Source organism: Macaca thibetana, chromosome 14, assembly GCF_024542745.1.
Source record: "Macaca thibetana thibetana isolate TM-01 chromosome 14, ASM2454274v1, whole genome shotgun sequence".
NCBI classification, from domain to species: Eukaryota; Metazoa; Chordata; class Mammalia; order Primates; family Cercopithecidae; genus Macaca; species Macaca thibetana.
This window is the reverse complement of record NC_065591.1, coordinates 30505483-30530014: the sequence shown is the minus strand read 5'-3', so window position 1 is coordinate 30530014 and position 24532 is coordinate 30505483.

The window sequence follows — 24532 nt, the reverse complement described above, 5'->3', positions numbered from 1 at the left end:
ATATAACATAAAACTCTTCTAAGCAACATAGCTACTATTACAAGAGAAGAAGAGAATCTCTTAGATGTTGTATTAGTCTGTTTTCACACTGCTGATAAAGACTTACCTTAGATCGGAAAGAAAAAGAGGCTTACTTGGACTTACAGTTCTACCTGGCTGGTGAGGCCTCAGAATCATGGCACGAGGAAAAAGGCACTTCTTACAAGGTGGTGGCAAGAGAAAAATGAGGAAGAAGCAAAACTGGAAATCCTCAATAAACCCATCAGATCTTGTAAGACTTAATTCACTATCACGAGAATAGCACAGGAAAGACCAGCCTCCACGATTCAATTACCTCCTCCTGGGTCCCTCCCACAACACGTGGGAATTCTGGGAGATACAATTCAAGTTGAGATTTGGGTAGGAACACAGTAAAACCATATCGGATGCTAAATGCAAAGTTGAAATATAAAGCCATGGAGATAAGTTAGCACTAAGTCTGTCAACTTCTCCAATAATCTATAACCTAGATTTGTTTACTTGTTTGTTTTTGACACCTGCATTTATAACAAATGAAGACAAGGGATAAGGGATGAAGAATGCTCAAAGGAGAAGTTGGGACAGAGATTCTTACATAAAATTAGGATCCTGAGAGGGGTGCTCCTTCAGTGAAATATCATCTATGAGAAAAAGATATACCCAATAAGAGGGGCAAGGAAGGAGGTGTTTCTCAGCTTTGGCTCTGAATAGAGGGAAAATTGTTTTCCTCAAGGGTTCCTATCTACAAGTAGTCTTCCTATGGACTTGGATTCTAATTCATATTCTCTGTTTGGTACAAAACACCTCAAACCAAATATTAGTTGTTCCTGAGTTAGTTCTTTCAAGTACTGGCAGGAGCAAACATTAACCCTCTCTAGTGGATTGCCATTGAAAACCAACCACAAGAATATCCATAGGTAACGTTTTAATGATCATATAAGTAAAATCAAAATATATATGAGAAAATAAACCACTATAAGTGAAAAATAGGCCCACAAAGACTGAAAATACTTGACTGATAGATACAGAATAAAAATTGCACATTGAAAATATGATGAAAAAATGTGACTAGGCAGATTTGGATAATAATTAAATAGAACTTCTAGAAATAAAAAATGCAGTAATGAAAATCAATATTCTTATAAAAATTAATATCTCCTAACTGAAGAGTTAATTATTTAATTTGAAGATAGATCTGAAGAAATTACCCAAATGCAGCATACAGAGATCAAGATGTAGAAAATATAAAAGAAATATTAATAAACATGGAAGGCTGAAAGGGGAAAATGGGGTTTGCGATACACTAAGAGAAGCTAATATGTGTCTAATTGGTGTTGCAAAAAAAATTTAAAGGAAAGATTAGGAGAAAGCAATATTGAGAAGACATACACTAAGAATCTCCCACATTTTAAGAAATATATCAATTAGATTCAGAAAGTTCAACAAATTGCAAACAGAATAAATATAAAGAAAATCAATAGCTAAAATCATTGCAGTAAAATGCACAGTGCCTAGGAAGAAAAGAAAGTCTTAAAAACAACCAGGAAGATAATCGATAAAGACAGGTAATCTATAAGCAATTAGACTGGGATTAAACTTCTGAAAAGACATAATGAAAGACAGAGCACAGGAATATCTTTCCACATTGACAAGAAGTAAATATCAACATGCACTCAAATACCCAGCAAAACTAAGTTCAGGAACCTGCTTGAGAGATTCTACTTCTGGAGATGCAGTGTGAGGGAATTTGAAGAACTTCTCTCCAGTGAAACTACAACGACTGGAGAAAATTATTGTAAAAACCATCCATTTAAACTCTCAGAAATTGTCTGGAGGTTATACAGCAAATAAAGCAACATTTATTTATGAAAATTTACTAAATCTCAGTAAAAACAGTGAAAGTCTTAGCACCAGAGCTGTGACTTGCTTCTTCCTTGTCCCCAACTCAGCATGATGTCGGTACCATTCTGGGTGGTTTGGCAAAGAAGACAAGGCTTCCTCTTTCCCAAGTCCTCAGTGAAGGGCGACATGTCATAGCCAGAATAATCCCCCCACTGCCAATATCCACATTCTGGTTCCCAGAACCTGTGAATATGTTACCTTACACGGCAAAAGGAACTTTGCAGAAGTGATTAAGTTAAGGATATCAAGAGAAGAGGAGACTAGCTTGGATTACCCAGGTGAATCCAATGTAAACAAAATCTTTTAAAGTTCATTAACTCAATGTGTTAAAATAAAATCTGTTCACCAAAGGGCATTATAGAGTGAAGGACAAGCCACAAAGCAGGATAAAATATATACTATATGTATAACCTACAAAGAATTAGTATCCAGAGTATCTAATACATAACGAACTTCTACAAATCAAGAAAATAAAAAATAAAAAACCTAATAGAAAAGCAGCCAGAGCTATGAATAGGCATTTCATTCAGGAGGTAACACAAATAGCTAATAACCTATAGAAAGGGGCTTGACCTTATCGGTTGTTAGGAGAATGCATATTGAAACCACAAGGAGACACCACTTCACATTGGAAAAAATGTAAAACGTTCACAACGCAAGTGTTGTCTAGGAAGTAGAGTAATACAAACTCTCCTATGCACAGGTAATAGTATAAATCAGTACCGCTTTACCTAGTAAAGTTGAAAATGCTCTTCACTGTAGGAAACAGTAATTCTACTTCTATGCATATAATGTAGAGAAACTCTTGCTCATAGGTCCCAAGAAAACACGAATAAAATTATTTATGAGTAAAGGTGGCTTGAAACAGTTTAACATTCATGGAAAGGAGAATTTATAAATAACTATTAAAAAAAAAAAAGACAAAGGCAACACTTGGTAGCTTTTGTGTATTGATGACAATTCTTCTTACCATGAGCTTTAAAGATAGGCAGAACTGGGTTTGAATCCTGGCTCAATTATTTACCAGCTATATGACCTTGGGTAAGCTGTTTATATTCTCTAAGCCTTGGTCTTTGCCTCTGTAGACTGAATATATGAGACCTATTTTACAGATTGCTGTGAGAATTAGGTATAGCATATGCAAAACACCTGGCACATAGTAATGCTCTATGAATGCTAGCTGTTGTTACTGCTCTATTGAACATAATGGAGTGACCCACTAAGAAAAGAAGGAAGAAGAAAGGTACCAGCTACCTACTGAGCATCTCAAACATTTCAGTTACTCTCCAAAAGAAAGAAAGATAAAGCCTTGGGGGCTGGGTAACTTCAAATCAGAAAAGACTCTTCCCTTCAAGTAAGATGTGAAGTGTGGATATGAGGGTGTGGTGGAAAGAGCACAGGGTTTAGAGACTCAGGATCTGCATTTGAGTCCTGCCTCCACTACATGTTGAATCTGAGGGCCATATACCATTGGGCAAGTCATTTAAATTCTCCAGATCTCAATCTAGTCTATGTAAAAAGGAAACAATAGTGCACCAGGTTGCTATGAGAATTAGGAGAGAAAATAAGCACAAAAACTCCACTTTGAAAAGAATTGTATGAAAGCCTTAAACTCAATAGCAACAATATGTTTCTTTTTATTTTCACCCTTCTCTTTACAGGATTCTTCCCCCTGCACCTTTTTGGTACCCAACATTCTATTGCTGGTTCTGGAGGCTCCTGTTTCCTTGAGCTTTCCATCCTATCCATCAAAATTACCCATCCCAAATCCTATATCCTCAGCAACTTTCTAGACAACTGGCTGATCTGAAGAACCAGTTCATATTCGTCTATCTCGTTATCGTGTTGGTTAGTATGTAGGTACTTTAAAGACAAACCTGGGTCATCTTCATCTTGTTGTTGTGTTGATTATTATGTAGAGACTTTAAAGACGAACCTCCAAGAGGGAAAATTCTTTAATGAAAATGCTGACAAATGCTCAGATTCATAGATGTTGTGGCAGACTGTTGGGTAAGACCCATAGGGTCAAACAAGGCTTCCTTAAATGACACAGCAGAGGCATGTGGAACAATAGAAATAATATTTGAATAGCATTTTATGCTGCACAAAGAACTTGCATATCTGTTGTCTCAGTCCATGTTTACATCAATCCTGGGAGGGAAAACTTGAGATAGGGTTTGTGATGCCCAGTTTTGTAGATGAAGAAATTGAAGTTAGGAGGTTAAGAAACTATCAACCACAAGGTCACACACCTATCTAGTGGCTGAGTTTAGCCACGCCTTTCTAGTGTTTCTCCTCCCTATCTAGTCTCTAGAACATTTGGACACACCTATCACCTGGACCACCCAAGAAAATGTATGGAGTCATCACAGACCAGTTCTTCTCTTTAGTGTTTGATGTTCCCATTTCTTAGGTGGTCATACTAGTGCCAGCTAGCAGCCTAGAAACAAAACATTACAAACTGCTGCTCTTTGTACACCCCAATACATGCCACTAACGCCCCATAGGTTGGTTACTCTGGATGCAGAAAAATCCAGCTTCCTAACACAGGCTGAAAGTAAGTGGTGAGGGGTAGACCTGTGTGCCTTCTACCTTCCCTATCCTTTTTCACCATTCTCCATGTTTTTCCCATCTAGAGCAACAGGTAGTTTTCCCTTTCCATCAGTAACTATATTTTTTTATTTTTTCAACTTTTATTTTAGATATAAAGGATATATGTGCAGATGTGCTAAATGGGAACACTGCATGATGCTGAAGTTTAGAGTGCAGATCCTGTCATCCAGGTAGTGAGCACAGCACCTGATAGTTTCCTTTTTTTCACTCTCCCTCCACCCTGTCATAGTCCACAGTGCCTATTGTTTCCATATATATGTCCATGTGTGATCAATGTGTAGTTCCCACATATAAATGAGAATATGTGGTATTTGGTTTTCTGTTTCTGCATTAATCTGCTTGAGATTATGGCCTCAAGCTCTATCTATGTTGTTGCAAAGAGCATGATTTCATTTTTTATAGCTGCATAGTGTTCCATGGTGTATATGTACCACATTTTCTTTATCCTATCAAACATTGGTGGGTACTTGGGTTGATTCCATGTCTTTAGTATTGTGAATAGTGCAGAGATGAACTTATGAGTGCACATGTCTTTTGGGAGAATGATTTATTTTATCCAATAATGGGATTTCTAGGTTGACTGGTAGCTCAAATTTAAGTTATTTGAGAAATCTCTAGACTGCTGTTTTCAGTGGCTGGACTGATTTACATTCCCATCAAAAGTGTGTAAGTGTTCTCTTGTCTTTGCAATTTTGCCAGCATCTGTTATTTTTTGACTTTTTAATAATCGGCATTCTGACTGGTGTGAGATGGTATCTCATTGTGGTTTTGAATTGCATTTCTCTGATAATTAGTGATAATGAGGATTTTTTCATTTTTTTGCCACTTGTGTGTCTTCTTTTGAGAAGTGTCTGTTCATGTCCTTTGCCCATTTTTTAATGGGGTAATTTGATTTTTGCTTGCTCATTTGCTTAAGTTCCTTACAGATTGTGGATATGAGGCCTTTATTGGATGCAGTTTGTGAACATCTTCTCCCATTCTGTAGGGATTATCTGCTCTGTTGATAGTTTCTTTTGCTCTGCAGAAGTGCTTTAGTTTAATTAGGCCCCACTTGTCTATTTTTGTTTTTGTTGCAATTGCTTTTGGGGACTTAGTCAAAAATTATTTGCCAAGGTTGATGTTGAGAAGAGTATTTACTAGGTTGTCTTCCAGGATTTTCATGGCTTGAGGTCTTACATTACAATTTTTCATCTACTTTGAATTAGTTTTTGTATACGGTGAAAGGTGGGAGTCCAACTTCAATCTTCTGTATATGGCTGGCCAGTTATCCCAGCGCCATTTGTTGAATTGTGTATCCTTTCCCCATTGCTTGTTTTTGTTGACCTTGTAAAAGATCAGATGGTTGTAGATGTGCAGCTTTATTTCTGAGTCTTCCATTCTGTTCCATTGGTCTATGTGTTTTTGTACCAATACAAAACTGTTTTGGTTATTTTGGCTTTATAGCATAGCTTGAAGTCAGGTAGTGTGAGATTTTGTTCCTTTTGCTTAGGATTACTTTGGCTATTTGAGCTATTCTTGGTCCCGTATTAATTTTAGAATAGTTTTTCTAATCCTATAAAGAATGACACTGGTAGTTTGATAGGAATAGCATTGAATCTTTAAGTTGCTTTGTGCAGTATGGACATTTCAAATGACATTGATTCTTTCAATCCATGAGCATGGAATGTTTTTCCGTTCATTTGTGTCATTTCTGACTTCTTTCAGCAGTGTTTTGTAGTTCTCTTTGTACAGGTCTTTCATCTCCTTGGTTAGCTGTATTCCCAGATATTTCGTTTTCTTTGTGGCTATTGTGAGTGGGATTGTGTTTTTTATTCCATGTGCACCCTGGATGCTGTTAGTGTATAGAAATGCTACTGATTTTTGTACATTGATTTTGTATCTTGAAACTATATTAAAGTGGTTTATCAATTCTAGGGGTCTTTTGGCAGAGTCTTTAGGATTTTCTAGACACAGAATCATAATTGTCAGTAAAGAGAGATTGTTTGGCTTCTTGGTTTACTATTTGGAGGCCTTTTATTTCTTTCTCTTGTGTGATTGCTCTGGCTAGGACTTCTAGTACTATGTTGAATAGGAGTGGTGAGAGTGGGTATCCTTGTCTTGTTCCAGTTCTCAAAGGGAATGATTCGAGCTTTTGCCCATTCAGCATGATGTTGGCTGTGAGTTTATCATAGATGGACCCTAGCTATCAAAGAAAAAGAAAGAGAGAAGATCCAAATAAACTCAATCAGAAACAACAAAGATAATATTACAATTGATCCCACAGAAATACAAAAGATCCTCAGAGGCTATTATGAACAACCCTATGCACAAAAATTAGAGTGTCTAGAAGAAATGGATACATTCTTGAAGCACACAATCTTCCAAGATTGAATCAGGAAGAGATTGAGACCTTGAAAAGACAAAAGACAAGTTCTGAAATTGAATCAGTAATAAAGAACCTACCAACCAAAGCAAAGCCATAGACCAGATGGATTCATAGCCAAATTCTACCAGATATACAAAGAAGAACTGATACTAATCCTACTGAAACTATTCCAAACATCAAGGAGGGGCTCTTCCATAACTTTTTCCATGAGGCCAGCATCAGACTGATACCAAAGGCTGGCAGAGACACAACAGAAAAAGAAAACTTCAGACCAATATCCCTGATGAACATAGATGCAAAAATCCTCAACAAAATACCAGCAAATTGAATCCACAGCACATCAAAAATTAATATACTGCAATCAAGTAGGCTTTATTCCTGGGATGCAAGGCTGATTCAATATACACAAGTCAATAAGTGTAATTCACCACATAAACAGAATCAAAAGCAAAAATCATTTGTCATCTCAATAGAGGCAGAAAAAGCTTTTGATAACCTCCAAAATATCGATATCGATATCATGATATCGCTTCATGATAAAAAACTCCCAACAGACTAAGCATTGAAGGAACATACCTCAAAATAATAAGAGCCACCTATGACAAACTCACAGCAACTTTAGAAATGATAATTAACCAGTCCTCCTAATGACTTAATAATCATGCCTTGCGTGTCAATGGACCTGGTGTTTTCAGGCTCCCTTGCAGTCATTAATTAACCCTGCACCAGCTGCCTGGAGATGTAGGTCACCTTGATTACCTTCAGGGTGTGGCTGAGTCACTGAGACAGGCCTGGGATCTGCCTAAGTTCACCCAGCAGTAGCTGCAGCCCAGTCACCCCACTGGCCAGTGGTAATCAAGATATAAAGTCAGACATGTCCTCTGCCCCTTCCTTCCCAGGACCCAGTGCTCTCATACTGCCTTGCTTGGCATTCCACCTTCCTTGGATTAAGCCTCTCATCCAAACTTATGTGTCCCGGATCCCTAAGGGCCACGCTAAATAACAAGAAGTGATCTAATACAATAGTTTATATGAATGCATTACTGATTAACATGACTGCACTCATTTCCCCAGAGGTACGTGCATTTTAACAGAGGGTCTTCTGCAACTCCAAAACTTTAATCCATGGGGAGGAATTTCTAATGGCAGAATTCCAGGCCTTTGTCACTATCACTAGACAAGCTATTTTAGCAATGGAGCTTTTCAGGGAGAAGTTCCTCACACCACCCTGGCCATGTAGCTTGAGTGTCTTGCTGGCTCTGTCCCTAAACCCCTTGTCTTGCCCTGGCTTAGTCATTAGTTCCCTCTCTAGGGACAAGAAAGGAGCTGGCTACTTGGATGCAGGTGTAACACATTAATAAAGAGCTGGAAGTTGTTTCTCTCTTAATTAATTCCACCTGAATCCACATTCCCTTAGACAACGAAACCGTGTGCCAAGCCAGCATTTGCCCTGGTGTGATCTGGGCCAGCCCAGCATAGGGTGCCAGATTTGGGGATGCTCAAACTTATGACTCATGGAAGCTCAATGTATGTATGTGTTTGTGTGAGTGTGTGTGTGTGTGTGGTGTGTGGTGTGCGCGTGCACACATGTGCATGTGCTTGTGTGTGAGGCAAAGCAGCAAAGGTGACCACCTGAGGGATGAATCCTGCCTAAGCCACTCTAGCTTAATGGCCTGAGGAACTGAATGAATAAAGACCAATAAAGTGCAGATGCAAGATAATGACAGTTGAGCTGTAAGTTCTCAATTATGTGTTCTCATCAGAGGTTAAGGGGGCACAGGGATGCAATGGCTAATCCCAAAACATTTACAAGGTTTAGCAGTAACCTGGATGACTTCTTATTTGTGCTTGAACTATGATTATTAAAAAGGAATTGATTGGGATTGGAAATCAAGAGGGCCAGGCAGGCCTAGGGGAGCCTAGGATCTTGGAAAACCATCTTGAATAGTGGTTTTCTTGAAGCTCCTTCTCCAAAGGGGAGGTTTGAAGCACTTAACCTTAAGGATGGAACCAATTGGCTACAAATCATTTCAGTTGATGCACTGTGACAATTCTGAAGCAAACTGTCTTATTCTGGACTTTGTCAGTAACTGGAGTTGAAGGACTTGAAGATTCTCAAGGTAACATCTATGAAAAATGGACTTTCTCTTTTCGTTCATCTTTCCACATCCTGAATTCACCCCTTAAAAGTTATGTAGACACATGGCAATTCTCTGTGCCTCAGTCTGTTGTAATTTGGCAAGGTTTTGTGATGATTAAGCAAGGTAAAAATAATTATGATTCTTGTCTATGATAATGATAATTGCTAACATGTATTGAATATTTACCATCTGCTAGCTTACATTTCTGTAGCACTTCAAAGAAGATGGATACTTGCTGGTTAAATCTGGCATATGTGTTTTCCCCTTTTCATATGCTTTTCAGCTTAGAATTGCAAATTCTGTAAAAATCAATAATTCTGCAAGGATACTTGCTTTTGCTTTATTTACACACACACACACACACACACACACACACACATTTGTGCCCTTCCTGCAATTCTCTGGAGATGCGTTCTGAATACTTGGCCCCAGTTCAATTATGTGCAACATACATTTCTGTATTTAGGGCCCAAAATTTGTACATTGAGAAGTGAAGACCCAGAAATAGCAAGCTCACTGCCTTGCGTCATAAAAAAAAAATGTGTTGGTGAAAGCATCTGGGGAAAGAAGAGGCGCCCAACCCTCTTTCAGGACATGGGAACATGATTTTATCTGAGGACTGGTCTTGGTACTGTCCCTTTGTCACCCATGGTTAAGCACCATTCCTGGCCAAGTTGCTGGTGGATGGAGGGAGAGCTTTTGTACACTAGGTTCTCCCTGCATGGTACCATAAAGGTCTGTGGATGTGGGAAACTCACAAAATCCATGAGGTTGGCATGGGAGGTAAGGAGAGGAGGCTGGCAGAGTTCGCCCGCAACCCACCTGTTTGGTTCTCCCAGATTCTGTCCCCTCAGGGCAGGTGACCCAATCATGGTCCAAGAAGGACTTGGCTGGTAATACCAGTAATAGCACCCTTCATTAAATTTCAAGCACTTTAAATTGTCTCAGTCAAGTCTCCTAACAACCCTAAGATATAGGTGCTATTGTTAGCACTTTCACTTCACAGTGGAGGCAACTGACATTTACAGAGGCTAAGTAAAGTAAGCCCATGGTCACATAGCCAAGTGGCAGAGCTGAGACTCAGACCCAGGTCTGAATTTACAGCGCCCATGCTCCTTCCTCTCTCCAGCAACACGCTGCCTCATCAAACTTGCCCAGTCAAACCTGCCTCTGTTTCCTGTCCTGCCGCTTGTCCCAGGGCTGCACTCCCCCCACCGTGGGCACACCTGGCAGGGACTTCCCATCCTCTTTCTGTATGCTCAGCCCTCAGCTGGAGTCCCCTCAACAGCCGATTCCCCCAACTCTGCCTGTTGGAATTTACTCATCCGTCAAGCCCAGCTGACGTCTTCCCTGGTCTTCCCATTTGGAATGACTCTTTCCCTCCTTGGCTCAAACTCAGTGAATTGTGAATAAATAAGTAAAATTTATATACATGTATAATGTATACACACATATATAGTGTGTGTGTGTGTATATATATATATTTTTTTTTTTTCTTTTTTTTTTTTTTTTTGAGACGGAGTCTCGCTCTGTCGCCCAGGCTGGAGTGCAGTGGCCGGATCTCAGCTCACTGCAAGCTCCGCCTCCCGGGTTCGGGCCATTCTCCTGTCTCAGCCTCCTGAGTAGCTGGGACTACAGGCGCCCGCCACCTCGCCCGGCTAGTTTTTTGTATTTTTTAGTAGAGACGGGGTTTCACCATGTTAGCCAGGATGGTCTCGATCTCCTGACCTAGTGATCCGCCCGTCTCGGCCTCCCAAAGTGCTGGGATTACAGGCTTGAGCCACCGCGCCCGGCCTATATTTTTTTTTTTTAAAAAAAACAGTGGTAGGAAGAATAATGATGCCCTTCCCCCAAAGATATCCATGCCCTAATCCCTGGAACCTGTGAATATGTTACCTTACATGGTGAAAGGGACTTTGCAGATATTGTTAAGATTAAGGCCCTAGAGATGGGGAGATTATCTTGGGTTATCCAGGTGGTCCCAACTTAATCACCACATCTTTACAAGTGAAAGAAGGCCCGGTGTGGTGGTTCACGCCTGTAATCCCAGCACTTTGAGAGGCTGAGAAGGGTGGATCATGAGGTCGGGAGTTCGAGACAAGCCTGACCAACATGGTGAAACCCCGTCTCTCCTAAAAATACAAAAAATAACTGGGCATGGTGATGTGCACCTGTAATCTCAGCTACTCAGGAGGCTGAGGCAGAAGAATCACTTGAACCTGGGAGGCAGAGGTTGCAGTGAGCTGAGATTGTGCCACTGCACTCCAGCCTGGATGACAGAGGTAGACTCTGTCTCAAAAAAAAAAAAAAAAAAAAAAAAAAAAAAAAAAAGTAAAAGAGAAAGACAGAAGAGTGGGTCGGAGACATGTGACACGAGAAGGATTTGACCTACCATTGTTGGCTTTGAAGATGGAGGAAGGGGGTTATGAGTGAAGGAATGTGGTGGCCTCCAGAAACTAGGAACAGTTCTCAGCTAAATCCAGCAAAAAAATGGGACCTCGGTCACACAACCACAAGGAAGTGAATTCTGCCAACAATCTAATAAGCAGATTATAGAGCCTTCAGAAAGCAATGCGGCATGTCAACAGTTGTGTTTTTATTTTGTTGAGATCTGTGTTAGAATTCTGACCTACAAGACTGTAAAATAATCAGTTTGTGTTGTTTTAAACCACTAAGTTTATGGTGATTGGTTACAGCAGCAATAGAAAAGTAACATACTTTCATTGGGTTTATTTTATAATACTATAACATTGGTGCCAGTCTACTACTGTGATTGCTTGAGTATGCATATATTTCTCTCCCTCACTTCTTATTGGACTTAAGTCTTAGTTATTTTTATATTTTTCTCCAGAGCCTCAAGTAGCACCTGGATTTTATTGCACTGCCTGACATCATTTATGTTACCTGAGTGACCACTATATGCGCAGCATCATCTTGGGTGCAGAGAAACAAAGTCAAGTCAGTGGGGTAGTCTGCTAAGCACTTCACAGAAGTCTGGGGTTTCACTCCTCCCAGACACATGAAAAGAAGATTTTATGTTTCTGCCTTCTCAAAGTTCAGTGTGGCCATGTGACTTGCTTTGGCCAAGAGCTGAGAACAAATGCTTTATCCTTCTCTCCTTTCTCTGCAGTGTGCTACCTGGCAGCGTTTTAGATGGTGTGGGGTCTGGCAGCTTGCATCTTTTACTGATTGTGGTATGTAGAATCCATTGGCTGGCTCACAGTGGACATGTATTGAAAGTGAGAAATAATCTTTTTGTTTTGATAGCTCAGATTTTGAGATGGTTACCACTGCATAATGTAGCCCACCCTGACTGATAAAGTCAGTTTCTGCCTTTCAGGTTCTTACAATTTTGGGGAAGAAAAATCAGGCATACATACAAGCAACTACTGTATAGAAGAGAAAGGCTGGCATTGACTATAAGTGTTGATGGTTTAGTATGTGTCCTTTCAAACTTTATCTACAGTCACACACAAACACATCTGTAGGTATGTAAGTCTGAGAAAATAAATGCTTCTTTTTATGAAAATGGGATGATACTCTACACATTATTTTGTAATTTGACTCATTGACCCTCAAAAGAAAAGCCACTTAGCCTACAAAGCAAGTAATAAGGCAGGCAGTATCCCTTTTTAACAGATAAAGAAACTGAGCCTCAGAGAGGTTAAGCAACCTCTTCAAGTTCACTCAGCTGGCAACTGATGGAATTGGGACTCGAACCTGGAACTCTCAGTCTACAAAGTCAGCAAATAACACATCTCCTACCTCCACAGAGAAGGACATGTGCACAAAACACCTTAAACATACAAGATGATGCATGTTGAGTGATCCATCAGCACTGTGGATTGCATGTGTGCTAAGCGTTCCAGATGAAGAACACTTAACACATATGGGCTGGAGTGATGGGAGAAAGACTTCACAAAGACATGGGACCGAGCTCAGCCTCAGAGGCAGGGCAGGACTTAACTAGTTGAAGTGGAAGGTCTTTATTCATTCATTCATCATTTGGTAACTTACACAACAGCCATTTATTAAGTGTTTGACACAGAGGAGGCATTGTGAGAATCCAGGCAGGGGACATGATGGGGACAAAGCCTTGGAGTTTGGAACATTCAAGAATGAGAGGGTGACTGAACTGAAAGACTGGGGTGGGAAAAAATGGGTAAAAAGGCAGGATAGGCAGGTAGGGAAATAACCAGAGGAGATCTTGGGTGCCCTCCACCACTACTGCCTAAAAATAACCCCAAACTTTGGAAGAATTTTGAATGTTACCATGAGAATTTAAGAACTCAACTCCCCATGCAAAGCTAATACAAGATGATGGGGTGGGGTTGGAGGGCAAGGTGGAAGATGGGGAAAAGCTACAATTTTTCCTTAAAATGATTTCACTAGTTGCAAACTTTAGTTTCACTCATCCACACTGGTCCAGTGCATTGCTGGGCACTCAGTGAGATTCAGAGGAAGAGGGACACAGCCCAACACGGCCAAAGACAATAGAGTCCACAAGGCAGTATACAGTTGATATCTAGTTGATGCTAGAATGTAAGCTATAGACAGAAGGACTGGAGGGGTTGAAAGCAGCCCTGTGTACGAGATGAAGCACGAGCTCTGGAGTGATGCAGACCTGGTGCCAATCCCAGCTCTGCTCCTTCACATGAGATGCTGGGCAAATTATTGAGCTCGATTTCCTCTTTTGAAAAATAGAGATAACATCTAGCCTGAAGAGTTACAGGGATTGGGAAATAGCACATATAAAAAGTCTGGATTCCCAGGCAAGATGGCCGAATAGGAACAGCTCCAGTCTGCAGCTCCCAGTGAGACCAATGCAGAAGGCAGGTGATTTCTGCATTTCCAACTGGGGTGCCCAGTTCATCACATTGGGACCAGTTAGACAGTGGGGTGCAGCCCATGGAGGGCAAGCAGACACAGCTGGGAAGCAGAAGGGGTCAGGGAACTCCCTCCCCTAGCCAAGAGAAGCCGTGAGGGACTGTACCAGGAGGAACTGTGCATTCTGGCCCAGATACTATGCTTTTCCCATAGTCTTCACAACCAGCAGACCAGGAGATTCCCTCTGGTACCTACACCACCAGGGCCCTGGGTTTGAAGCACAAAACTGGACAGCTGTTTGGGCAGACACTCAGCTTGCTGCAGGAGTTTATTTTATTTTTTTTATTTTTATGTTTTTCATGTCCCAGTGGCACATGGAATGCCAGCAAGACAGAACCATTCATTCCCCTGGAAAGGGAGCTGAAGCCAGGGAGCTGAGTGGTCTTGCTCAGTGGATCCCACCCCCATGGAGCCCAACAAGCTAAGATCCACTGGCTTGAAATTCCTGCTGCCAGCACAGCAGTCTGAGGTTAACCTGGGATGCCTGAGCTTGGTGGGAGGAGGGGTGTCCACCATTACTGAGGCTTGAGTAGGTGGTTTTCCCCTCACAGTGTAAACAAAGCCATTGAGAAGTTCAGACTGGGTGGAGCCCACTGCAGTGCTACAAAGCTGCTGTAGCCAGACTGTCTCTCTAGATTCCTCCTCTCTGGGCAGGGCATCTCTGAAAGAAAGGCAGCAGCCCTGTGACAGAGCACCTGGGAGAAGGGGCAGCTGTGGGCACGGCTTCAATAGGCTTAAACGTTCCTGCCTGCCAGCTCTGAAGAGAGCAGCAGATCTCCTAGCACAGTGCTCGAGCTCTGCTAAGGGACAGACTGCCTCCTAAAGTAAGTGGGTCAACAGACACCTCATATACACTGGCATCTGGTGGATGCCCCTCTGGGATGAAGCTTCATCTGCTTCCAGAGGAAGGATCAGGCAGCAATATTTGCTATTCTACAGCCTCTGCTGGTGATACCCAGGCAAATAGGGTCTGGAGTGGACCTCTAGCAAACTCCAGCAGACCTGTAGCAGGGGGGCCTGACTGTTAGAAAGAAAACTAACAATCAGAAAGCAATAGCATCAACATCAACAAAAAGGATGACCACGCATAAACCCCATCTGAAAGTCACCAACATCAAAGACCAAAGGTAGATAAATCCATGAAGATGAGGAAAAAACAGCACAAAAAGGCTGAAAATTCTAAAAACCAGAATGTCTCTTCTCCTCCAAAGGATCACAACTCCTTGCCAGCAAGTGAACAAAACTGGATGGATAATGAGTTTGATGAATTGACAGAAGTAGGCTTCAGAAGGTGGGTAAGAACAAACTCCTCCAAGCTAAAGGAGCATGTTCTAACCCAATGCAATGAAGCTAAGAACCTTAATAAAAGGGTACAGGAACTAACTAGATTAACCAGTTTAGAGAAGAACATAAATGACCTGATGGAGCTGAAAAATAGAGTATGAGAACTTTGTGAAGCATACACAAGTATCAATAGCTGAATTGATCATGCAGAAGAAAGGATATCAGAGATTGAAGATCAACTTAATGAAATAAAGCACGAAGACAAGATTAGAGAAAAAAGAATGACCAGGAACTAACAAAGCCTCCAAGAAATATGGGACTATATGGAAAGACCAAACCTACAATTGATTGGTGTACCTGAGAGTGATGGGGAGAATGGAACCAAGTTGGAAAACACTCTTCAGGATATTATCCAGGAGAACTTCCCCAACCTGGCAAGACAGGCCAACATTCAAATTCATGAAATACAGAGAACACCACAAAGATACTCCTCAAGAAGAGCAACCCCAAGACACATAATCATCAGATTTACCAAGATGAAATGAAGGAAAAAATGTTAAGGGCAACCACAGAGAAAGGGAAGCCCATCAGACTAACAGTGGATCTCTCTGCAGACACCCTACAAGCCAGAAAAGAGTAGGGGCCAATATTCAACATTCTTAAAGTAAGTAATTTTCAACCCAGAATTTCATATCCAGCCAATCTAAACTTCATAAGTGAAGCAGAAATAAAATCCTTTACAGAAAAGCACGTTCTGAGGGATTTGTCACCACCAGGCCCAGGCATGCCTTACAAGAGTTACTGAAGGAGGTACTAAATATGGAAAGGAAAAACCAATACCAGCCACTGCAAAAACACATTAAAATGTAAAGACCATTGACACTGTGAAGAAACTGCATCAACTAATGGGCAAAATAACCAGCTAGCATCATAATGACAGGATCGAATTCACACATAGCAATATTAACCTTAAATGTGAATAGGCTAAATGTCCCTATTAAAAGACACAGACTGGCAAATTGGATAAAGAGTTAAGACCCATCAGTGTGCTATATTCAGGAGTCCCATGTCACATGCAAAGACACACATAGGCTCAAAATAAAGGGATGGAGGGAGATTTACCAAGCAAATGGAAAGCAAAAAATAGCAGGGGTTGCAATCCTAGTCTCTGATAAAACAGACTTTAAACCAACAAAGATCAAAAGAGACAAAGAAGGGCATTACACAATGGTAAAGGGATCAATGCAACGAGAAGACCTAACAATCCTAAATATATATGCACCCAATACAGGAGCACCCAGATTTATAAAGCAAGTTCTTAGAGACCTACAAAGAGACTTAGACTCCCACACAATAATAGTGGGAGACTTTAACACCCTACTGTCAATATTAGACAGATCAATGAGACAGAAAATTAACAAGGATATTCAGGACTTGAACCTCAGCTCTGGACCAAGCAGACCCAATAGACATCTACAGAACTCTCCACCCCAAATCAACAGATTATACATTCTTCTCAGTACCACATCACATTTATTCTAAAATTGACCACATAATTGGAAGTTAAACACTCCTAAGCAAATGCAAAAGAATGGAAATCATAACAAACAGTCTCTCAGACCACAATGCAATAAAATTAGAACTCAGGATTAAGAAACTTACTCAAAACCGCACAACTACATGGAAACTGAGCAACCTGCTCCTGAATGACTATGGGGTAAATAATGAAATTAAGGCAGATATAAATAAGTTCTTTGAAACCAATGAGAACAAAGACACAACATACCAGAATGTCTGTCACACAGCTAAAGCAGTGTTTAGAAGGAAATTTATAGCACTGAATGCTCACATGAGAAAACAGGAAAGATCTAAGATAGACACCCTAACACTGAAATTAAAAGAAATAGAGAAGCAAGAGCAAACAAATTCAAAAGCTAGCAGAAGACAAGAAATAACTAAGATTAGAGCAAAACTGAAGGAGATAGAAACACGAAAAACCCTTCCAAAAAATCAATGAATCCAGGAGTTGGTTTTTTGAAAAGATTAACAAAATAGATACACTGCTAGCCAGACTAACAAAGAAGAAAAGAGAGAAGAATCAGACACAATAAAAAATGATAAAGGGGATATCACCACTGATCCCACAGAAATACAAACTACCATCAGAGAATACTGTAAACACCTCTATGCAAATAAACTAGAAAATCTAGAAGAAATAGATAAATTCCTAGACACATACACCCTCCCAAGACTAAACCAGGAAGAAGTCAAATCCCTCAATAGACCAATACCAACTTCTGAAATTGAGGTGGTAATTAATAGCCTACCAACCAAAAATAGCCCAGGACCCGACAGATTCACGGCCAAATTCTACCAGAGGTACAAAGAGGAGCTGGTACCATTCCTTCTAAAACTAATCCAAACAATAGAAAAAGAGAGACTCCTCCCTAACTGATTTTATGAGGCCAGCATTGTCCTGATATCAAAACCTGGCAGATACACAACAAAAAAAGAAAATTTCAGGCCAATAACTATGATGAACTTCAAAGCGAAAATCCTCAGTAAAATACTGGCAAACCGAATCTAGCAGTACACTAAAAAGCTTATCCACCACGATCAAGTTGGCTTCATCCCTGGGATGCAAGGCTGGTTCAACACATGCAAATCAATAAATGTAATCCAGCACAGAAACAGAACCAATGACAAAAATCACATGATTATCTCAATAGATGCACAAAAGGCCTCTGATAAAATTCAAGACCACTTAATGCTAGAAACACTCAATAAACTAGGTATTGATGGAACATATCTCAAAATAATAAGAGCTATTTATGACAAACCCATAGCCAATATCATACTGAATGGGCAAACGCTGGAAGCATTCCCTTTGAAAACCGGCATAAGACGAAGGTGCCCTCTCTCACCACTCCTCTTCAACATAGTATTGGAAGTTCTGGCTAGGGAAGTCAGGCAAGAGAAAGAAATAAAGGGTATTCAAATAGAAAGAGAGGAAGTCAAATTTTCCCTGTTTGCAGGTGACATGATTGTATATTTAGAAAACCCTATCGTTTCAGCCCCCAAACTCGTTAAACTGATAAGCAACTTCAGCAAAGTCTCAAGATATAAAATCAATATGCAAAATCACAAGCATTCTTATACACTAATAATAGACAAACAGAGAGCCAAATCATGAGTGAACTCCCATTCACAATTGCCACCAAGAAAATAAAGTACCTAGTAATACAACTTGCAAGGGATATGAAGGACCTCTTCAAGGAGAACTACAAACCACTGCTCAAGGAAATAAGAGAGGACACAAACAAATGGGAAAACATTCAATGCTCATGGATAGGAAGAATCAATATCATGAAAATGGCCATACTGCCCAAAGTAATTTATAGATTCAATGCTATTCCCAACAAGCTACCATTGACTTTCTTCACAGAATTAGAAAAACTACTTTAAATTTCATATGAAACCAAAAAAGAGCCTGTGTAGCCAAGACAATCCTAAGCAAAAAGAACAAAGCTGGAGGCATCATGCTACCTGACTTCAAACTGTGTTACAAGTGGAAGGCTAGCACTCTGATAGCACCACGTTGCACAGCCATGAGTATAGTTTCATCTAACCTATGAGCTACCTGGAAGGCAGATGAAATAACAGTTCAGGACTATTGGCAAGGTTTTTATAATCTGCACTAAGAAAGAGTTTCATCTACCAGATCAGCATCTTTGTAAAGGTTGCTGACGGGAGATGACCTTTCTGTTACCTCCAAGTTTGATGCTTGGATGCTTCTTGCAACAGCACAAGGCAAGCTCTGACTCACCAACCTTATGTGGGTGGCCTGGACCCTTACGGCTGCAGCCAAAACTTAATCTCTTAGCCACCTGAAACCAGGTCTGCTCAAGTCCATGCTCCAAAAAGTCAGAAGCCATAGGCCAGGAATCACTGATGAAAAAGATTAAGGAGAATCCCCTTGAACACAAGATCATCAGTCCCTATACCATGGAGGGATACCTCTACGTGCGGGAGAAACATCACTTTGGAACTTCTTGGGTGAAGCACTACTGTATGTATATGTCAGTGGGATTCCAAACAAATCACCATGGTACCATTTGACCAAAAGTCAGGAGGAAACGGGGAGAAGGTCAATCACTTACCCTCAAATCTTGCACACAGAGGAAAACAGACTCCATTGAGAAGAGGTTTTGCTTGGATGTGGAAGCAGTAGACAGGGGAAATTTGGACCCAGAGATGGACACGCACATGAGAAGAATACCATGTTAACACGAAGGCAGAAGTCGAGGAGATGCACCTACAAGCCAAGGAACGCTAAAGACTGGCAGCAGAGCACTAGAGCTAGGAGAGAGGCATGGAGCAGATTCATCCTCATACCTCAGAAGGAACACTTGATCTTGAACTTCTAGCTTCTAGGCCCATGAAACTATAAATTTCTGTTGTTTAAGCCAACATTTTATATTTTATATATATATAAATATATAAATATATATATTTATAATTTCTCCATACACCTTGGAGAGCCACCTTCAAGATTTGTCCTTGGCTTGCTGAAGCCCTTCCTTTCTTCGTTATCCTAGATAGTTAAAATACCTCTTTTTTTCTTACAAAAGTAAAGTCAGATTATCATGGATAATATAGATAAGCAAGAAAAAAGAAAAAAAAAAACTGACGGTTACTCCACCAACCCAGAGATAACCTCTTTTAACTCTTTTGGTGTTTTCCTATCATATCTTTTTTTTTTTTTTTTTTTTTTTTTTTTGAGACAGAGCCTTGCTCTGTCACCCAGGCTGGAGTGCAATGGCACAATCTCGGCTCACTGCAACCTCTGCCCCCTGGGTTCAAGCAATTCTCCTGCCTCACTCAGCCTCTCTAGTAGCTGAGATTACAGGCATGTGCTACCACACCCAGATAATTTTTGTATTTTTAGTAGAGATGTAGTTTTTACCATGTTGGCCAGACTGGTCTCGAATTCTTGATCTCAAGTGGTCTGCCCGCCTTGGCCTCCCAAAATGCTGGGTTTACTGGCATGATCCATCACGCCCAGCCTCATATCTTTTTCTGAATATATATAGGTATATGTGTAAAAATAATATGTAATATGTTATGTTGGTATTTTTGCTATCAGATGTTTTTCAGAATATATGTATATATATGTATTTGTACATATATATGTATACATATGTGTATTTGTACGTGTACATATACATATATGTATTTGTACATATATGTGTATACATATATGTATTTGTATGTATATGTGTATACATATATGTATTTGTTCATACATATGTACAAAAGTATAATATAAACATCTTTCCACATCAATAAATACATTTCTAGAATATATGCTTAATGACTACATAGTCATTAAAATAGACTGTCTTCTATTGAATGAGGATGCTACCCAAAATTTTAATGAGAAGGATATTTAAACTATTTCATGTTTTAATTTTATAGAAACATTTCAGCAAATATCTTTAAGACTATATCTTTTCTAAGACCTTTCATTACTTCATAATTTCTAACAGTAACATCTCACATCTTTCATTATGTCCTTGGGATAAATTCTAGCAGTAGCGTGGCCAGGGTCAGAAAAGAAATGCATTTTTTACGGCAGTAATCTTTACCTTTTGTTGGATTCCTTCCTTGAAATTTCACTTACTGCTAATGAAAAACATCTGTGCGAACCAAAGCAGAAGTGAGTGTTATGTCTTAATGTTGCTGAGTCCCTAGGACAGTGCTAGTGTTCCAATTAGTCATATTAAAGTGATATTTCTCTGACCAGGCTCACACCTGTAATCTTAGCACTTGGAGAGGCTGAGGCGCGTGGATCGCTTGAGCACGGGAGTTTGAGACCAGACTGGGCAACATGGCAAAACTCTGTCTCTACTAACAATGCGAAAATTAGCCAGGCATGGTGGCACACACCCGTAGTCCCAGCTACTGAAGAGGTCAAAAGATCGTTTGAGCCCAGGAGGCTGAAGCTGCAGTGAGCTATAATCACCACTGCACTTCAGCTTGGGTGACAGAGCAAGACTCTGTCTCAAAAAATTTTAACGAAAAAATAAATAAATAAAATAAAATGGTGTATCTCTTCTGGCTTCAGTAGCAACAATAAAAACAACTATTATTATTGTCATTGTTGTTGCTATCTTTTGTACTGCTCTCCTGCTCTGAGATCCCCTCCACTTGGGCTCACTTAGGAGGAATGGGCCATTTGCCAGAAATTCCATGGACTTTGCCTGGAGCAGAACACAGAGGTTCTGGCACATTCATTGTCTGAGAAGCTCAGGCTGAGCTTTGCCTGACCCCTCAGAGCCCCTCAACTCTAGACAATAGGTCTTCTGTACTGTGTGCTGAGTGACACCTGCAAGACGCTGGTGTTCATTGTTATGTTCTTTTCCTGGCAGCCTTATCTATTGAGTTTGGCTTCTGCTGACTGAAGTGAGGGAAACTGACCTAGTTGAGGAGAGCAGCTTGACAGAAAAGTCTTGGTGTTGCCATATGGCCTGAGGGCTCTATGTGAACCTGTCAAAATAAATACATATGAATTAATCATCTCAATCCTAAACAAGTCCCAACATTGAGCACAGTACATGGCACAGAGTACAGGTACTCTGCAAGTGTTTGCTAAGTTAAAACATGATGGCAGATGAGGAGGGTATTAATTATCTCTTGCCTTATCTTGCTGTAGATTGTATGTCACACGCCCAGGGTCAGGTATTTATGTCTCCAGGAGTCCTCTCACAAGTGAGATGGAGGATCCTGCCCTATGTGTAGGGTTAAATACACATCTATTCTTCAACTTTTGGAAAAAGACCAAAATGCATGGGTCTAACAAGTGCCACTAAGTTGATAATAAAGAAGATAGACCTGCCCACCATAAATCAAGGGTGAACATATAATAAAAAAATTTTCAGACATGCACGGCCTCCACAAATAGTCATTTCCCAATCAGCTCTTCTTGGGAAGATACTAGAGGATGCACTTCCCTAAAAATAGGGGTGGGGTGGGGGCAGGGGGAATAAACTAAACCGTGAAATCCAGGATCCTGGTATTTAACTCAAGAGAAAAGCTCAGAGTATTCTTAGGATGATAGCAAAAGAAAGACCAGAATAATAGCAGCACCGCCGACTTACAGAGCAACCGGTCCAGACTATGGGCGGAAGACCAAGTGTCTCCAAGACGGATATACCGCCCCCCCAAAAAACATGAAACTCTTTAATTACATGGTAGATTTGACTTCTTTAGGAGTTTTATAGCCCTCTGTGAGAATTTGGGATTCATTAATTTTAGGTACACAAAACCAAGCAAAGGAAAAATAGGAAAAAATGTTCGCGAAAGGAAAACTAACCACAGTACATTATGTGGCTCTTTTGTGAACAATATTTTCATAGATATTATCACATAAACAGCAAATACTGAATTAACAAAAAGTTGATATATATGAGTGAATAGGGGAGGGGAAGTGTCATGTTATGCAGAGATATAGGAAGAGCAAAATAGAGGTGATGAAGAGAGAGAAATTTTATCCTCCACTATAGAGTAACAAAAGAGAAATGTCTACAATTAAAAATCCAGAACTAGCAGTATAAGCACATCATTTAAAGAAAGAAAGGTCAGTTCCAAAGAAACAGCTTAAATGGTTGAGAGTTGTTGCCTTTGGGGAGAGCAACCTAAAAGTAGGAAGGAGTAGAGCAGGCATTGCTATTTTTTTGTGAGACGATTTTGACGGTATATACCCAAAGGATTATAAATTATGCTGCTATAAAGACACATGCACACGTATGTTTATTGCAGCACTATTCACAATAGCAAAGACTTGGAATCAACCCAAATGTCCATCAGTGACAGATTGGATTAAGAAAATGTGGCACATATACACCATGGAATACTATGCAGCCATAAAAAAGGATGAGTTTGAGTCCTTTGTAGGGACTTGGATGCAGCTGGAATCCATCATTCTTAGCAAACTATCACAAGAACAGAAAACCAAGCACCGCATGTTCTCACTCATAGGTGGGAACTGAACAATGAGATCACTCGGACTCAGGAAGGGGAACATCACACACTGGGGCCTATCATGGGGAGGGGGGAGGGGGGAGGGATTGCATTGGGAGTTATACCTGATGTAAATGACGAGTTGATGGGTGCAGCACAGCAACATGGCACAAGTATACATATGTAACAAACCTGCACGTTATGCACATGTACCCTACAACTTAAAGTATAATAATAATAAATAAATTAAAAAAAAAAAAAAGTAAAATAAAACTATGTACATATATTATTTTTTAATTAAGTTAATAGAAGTATTAGAAGGTGTATAACTGGGGGAATTGATGCACACTTCTTCTCTTGGGGTTTTGATAGCTAAGTCAGTGTCTTTTTAAAAATCATGTTCCCCACAGTTGTTTCAGGGACAGTCAGAAAGAGAAAGGGGGTGACTGAGAGACTGGGGCTCTTTGACTCTTCTATCAGTTTTATATGTTGAGGTTCCTGGTGAGAGTTCATTTGAATTAAAGGGTCAATTGCTTAAATTTTTTTTTGGTTTGAATTTTGAAAGCACAGACCTAGACATAACTTTCTGGGGACTAGATTTCTCTTGGTGGCCCAGTGAGTCAGTGCGCCACATCCAGAGCCTCCCTTGCACAGCGCCAGGCATTATCCTTCATGCACCACCATGGCCTGGAGCTTTTCTCTTCAGAAGGAAGAATGGATGCATGATGCACAGTGTACATCTTTGTATTTTTTCCCTCTGGGACCAAAGGCCTGTGTCTGTGAGCTTAATGATTTGGAAGTGTGGTGTGATTCCAGGGACTTGAGGCCCTGAGCCCACAGTCTTAGCTCCAGTGCCTCCAGCTCCAACCGCCTGAACTAAGCCATTATGAACACAAAGCTAGTACCACATCAACTTTACAACACACCCATAGCAATAAAAGTGAGCAACCTTTGAGTCTTTATGATTTGCCAGGCACTGCTCTAAGCGCTTCTAAAGTATTTACTCCTTTAATCATCACAACACTAAAGGCACTGCTGCTCTCTGCATTTTACAGATGAGGAAACTGAGGCACAGAGATGGTAGTAATCAGCCCAGAGTCACGCAGCTAGCAAGTGGCAGAGCCAAGATTCGAACCCAGACAGATGGAGTCCAGAGTTCATGCTCTTAACAGTATCCCTTTTCTGTCCCCTACTGCACACACTTTCATATCTCTTTTCCTTAGATGAGCCCACAAACCCTTTCACGGAGACTTTCATTGAGGTATTCTATGCCCTTTCATTCTCTCATTTGTCTGGGTGT